The sequence below is a fragment of the Sciurus carolinensis genome, unplaced genomic scaffold, assembly GCF_902686445.1.
Source record: "Sciurus carolinensis unplaced genomic scaffold, mSciCar1.2, whole genome shotgun sequence".
NCBI classification, from domain to species: Eukaryota; Metazoa; Chordata; class Mammalia; order Rodentia; family Sciuridae; genus Sciurus; species Sciurus carolinensis.
In genome coordinates this window covers 852,545-857,003 of record NW_025920160.1, presented here as the reverse complement: position 1 = coordinate 857,003, position 4,459 = coordinate 852,545, and the positions used below count along the sequence as shown (strand labels likewise).

Here is a 4,459-nt window from a genome sequence, read left to right as displayed (position 1 = left end):
TTAATTCTTCTGAAATTTGTATCATCAAGCTATTCTTGATAATAGGGCTGCTATTGATTATTTGCTGTTGTTACATCACATGGAATGCCAAGATTTTAACAATACATGTTCATTCAATTTAACTTATTATAACGACACCATTCAAAGGAAATTGGATCATCTTAAAGATATTGTAAAAAAGGTACAACAAGATGATGAAGCTTGAAATTTTTAGATTGGTTGACCTCATGGGTACCAAATTTTACATGGATGAAACAGTTTTCATTGGAAGATATTTATTAATACTTGCCTTATTATGCTGTGCTTGTTTTTTACCAATGTTTGACTTGCTTTCTCCCTCCACCTTCCTAAAAGATAAGACAAGTCATGTTTATTCAAAAGGACATACAAAACAATAAAGGGGAATTGTAGGAATTTCAGTTCAATGTACAGAGGAGCAAAAGTCCTTTGACTTGAGCAAACTCATCAGGATAAAATGTGCTCTGTTTGAATGGCTTGGAAATGCTCTGCAACTCCTCTGTCCTTGAGGTCTGGAGACATTTTCTTATTATAATAATCTTTGGTGTTAGTGGACTCTGAAAAGCAAGACTGTTATGTGATCTGCACATGCACAAAGTTAACTGTACTCTGTAATCTAGGTAACTTGATATGACCCTGGAACTAATAATAAAACTGAAATGACTTTTCCAAGGAAGCCAATTCTTGCTCTTGGCCCTCCTGTGTGCTTGTTTCTTTATTGCTCTCCCCTTAACCCTTACAGCTCAATCTGAATTAAATTTTACAGAGAAGTGTTGGAAGTGATATTACGCAAATTATATTGTTAGATTGTGTGAGCGCATGTGTATGTACCAATAAATAAGTGGAAAAGAAAAAAAAATAAAGAAGTAGCCTAATTAAAATGTGCAAAGAATTTGAAAAGATATTTATTGAAAGACACAATAACTAGGACCAAAAAGCATATATAACCAATATACTTTGCTGGTGGGAAAGATGCTGAACATAATTAGTCATTAGGGAAATACAAATTAAATCCACCACAAGAGATGACTCCATAACCACTAGGGTTGGTATGATTAAAAAAAATGAATAGTAAATTTTAAACATAGGGAGTCAATGTAACCATATACTTTGCTGATGGTAAAATGTAAAAATTCTAATCACTATGAAAAACAGTTTGGCACTTTGTATAAAAGGTAAAAAATGTCACCATTTGATCCAACAATTCTATTTCTGTACATATGCTCAAATGAGTCAGAAACATTTTACATGCACACAAAACCCACTAAAATTTAAGGATAAATAGTCATATCATGATACAGATAATAGGCTCAAAGTGGAAACAACACAAATAAACACACACCGGTTAATAAATGGATAAATAAAATTTGGTGTATTTGTAGAAAATAGTATTCATCCACAAAAAGTCATGATTCACACTGTAATATGAGAAACCATGAAAAAATGATATTGTTAAAGAAGCCAGTCATAAAGATTTCATACTGCATATAATTTTGACTTACATATCTGTTCAGAGTTGACAAATTCATACACATACAACATAAAGTAGCAAATACATAAGGAGAGAGGTAAGGAGGGATTGGAAGTTATAACATTTCTTACTGGGGTGATGAAAATGTTCTGGAATTACAAGTTGAGAGTTGGTTTCCCCTTTCTCCCTACCATCCCAAGCTGCTCTCACAAACTTTTCTGACCATAGTTTTCTCCCACTCCTGGATGCCAAGTGACATGCTTTGTCCCTTCTTCTTTCTCTCCCTCCCATCTCCCCTCCTCCCTGAGACCTACAGGAACCCAAACCCAGGTACCTAGTGAACACTCAGAGCACTAGAGAAAACCAGCCACAAGAATACACCCAAACTCACCTTAAATATTGAAGCTCTCCAGTTCTCTCAGTTCCTTTTCTGGCATCATGCATCACACCACATGGATCAAAACCAGGGAGCTGAACCCTAATATCATGTGTGTTCTCTGTGTGGAGTACTTCATCATTACAACCACCATCATTGCATTCCTTCTGCAAAACATTCATGTGGTGCTACCTGGAGACTAACAAATACTGCCCCATGTGTGATGCACAGATCCATAAAACCTGACTGCTTCTGAGTATCAAATTGGACAAAAGCCTACATGACATTGTCTACAAATTCATTCCTGGAATTTTTAACAATGAGATGAAATTGTGATGGAATTTCTACACAGTATACCCCATCACAGAGTTCTCCAAAGGCTCCAGTAACAATCCAGGCATGGTCTTGGAAGAGAAGGTGGAGCTGAGCAAAGATGAGATTGTCAACCTCTCAAAAGATTGCTACAAAGGTGTAAGAAAGAAGAAGGAAGCCCTATAGAATGGAGATGGGGACAAGGTGAAGATAGGGGTGCCCTTCCTTTGATGCCCAACTTCCATGACTATTATGCACCTGGCCAATTTTCTTTGCAACAAAATTGATGTACCCAGCAAATACACAGTGGAGATTCTTTAAAAGGATAAGCCCCTAAGGGAATAATACACACTCACAGATATCACCTACATCTATCCCAGTCAACTGATTGGCTCTCTCATTCTCAAATACATGTCCAGATAGCCTGTGAGAAACTCATCCTGCCCACAAGGGCACCAAAATCACAGGGGCATCAGAGTTTAAGTCAGTCAGTAACAAGGCTCCTAGCTCTGCCACATTGTTGGTCAATTTCTCCTCCTTATCCAGCCCTGCCACTCCTTCTCATGGATCTCCCAGTTCCCAAGGCCCCCACCCATGCCACCTACCCTATCTCCCTTATTCCTTTTTCAACAGCCAGTGGGGTCATTGGAACTGTCAAGTGGATTGCCTCAAACTGCCTGCAGACACTATCCTCCATTCGCTGGGGTGGGAATGAGTGTCAATGGAGCTCCTGTGATTCCCAGCTGAAAAAAAGGGATCCTTTCCTTTCTTTGCAGCTACCTCCCCACTCCTTTCACTTTCTCTGAGTCCTTTGTTTTCACCACTTCTAACACCCCCAGCTCCTCCCACCATAGAGGTGAGAAGTGGGCTCCATAAATAAATCTATATATGTGTACATAGGAAAAACCAAATATACGTACTTGTTTTCTATGGACAAACCAGATTAATTTAAATGACATGGGGGTGCAGGAACTCTGTGTGTGGTTCATTTTTAGGGTGCCTTGTGTAATTTGCTCTGCTCTTTGGGGGTTACCTGAAAATGAATTCAAGGAGCCAATTGGAGATTGGGTAAACTTCATCCCATTCCTCCATGTGCTTCTCAAGGCAAATGGAGCATTGGGGGACCCAACCAACACACAAAGTTTTAGACCTATGTCTATCATTATTCTCTACCCATTTTGGTTGTTTTTCTGCCCCTACACAGACTCCATTGCTGAATGTTCAGAGAATTTTACCTTTCACTAGTGCAGTTTGTCCCCTGGATCTGAGGAGCAAATGGGCATCACAGAAGGTATCTCTCTCAACTCCTCATACAATGCAAAAGCCTAGATAGTTCTGCTACTTTTTTTCTGTATGTGTGACCTTTGTCTCATTTATCTTGTGGAAAGAAGATTCAGGCACAGGGGATCTCAGCCCTGGAAAGTTCATATGTGCCTTTAGCAACATGAGGCTATTCACCCACCCCTGCCACTATGCTGTTCCAGGACCTTCTCTAGTAAGAATGGTGGTGGGTGAAGCTTTACTTGGGGACCCAGAGTGGAGGGGAAGGGATGAGGTCAGCCTCAGAAAAGCACAGACCCTAGGTTCTGCCAAAGGCAAACAATCTCCCATCTCCCCTCTCTATCTCCAGCTGAAGTAAAGTCAAGACAGTAACAGAGGCATCTCGAAGCACAAGAATCCCACCTCAACATGAAAGGTCAACAGAGAACCACTCAGGGGCAGGCCCAAGGAAATCCATATCTACCTTCTTTTCCTCAAATGTACATAGATCTGGGAGGAGGTCAAACTGTCACAACTAGGTATGAATGGGGTTGGAAGCACTCATGGCTTTGTCTGTTTGTGCCTTGTCCTGTTTGAGGTCCTCTGAACCCTCTGCCTGCACTGGGACATCTGCACCTCTTGAATTTGTCACAAATGGCCCACCCACAAAATAATTGATAGTGAATATAATAAAGATATTCATACATGTATTATAAAATATTAAATTTTATATTATGTGAATCACCTAAATAAAAACATAAAATATGATTCCATAAAAAATTAAGGCATGAACTCATGTCCCTGGAATGTGTATTCTTTGATTTAAGCACCAGGGCACAACCTTCATTGAGATTTTTATACACATCTCATGGTGTATGGAACAGTAGTTTTTAGGCTGTGACTCATTTTGAATCACTCCACCTCGTAGAAAAATACTTTGCCATAGCTACTCCATTTTGAGTAAAAGTGACAAGATATAATGGCTCCACACCTTGTACCATTTAAATCAACACTATCTGCCT

The 4,459-nt window shown here is 39.5% G+C and overlaps 1 pseudogene; it reads left to right on the top strand.

Annotated features, from left to right (window-relative positions):
- The first annotated feature begins 1,927 nt into the window (after positions 1-1,927).
- On the top strand, positions 1,928-2,924 carry LOC124974655 (polycomb group RING finger protein 2-like; annotated as a pseudogene).
- Positions 2,925-4,459: the final 1,535 nt, after the last annotated feature.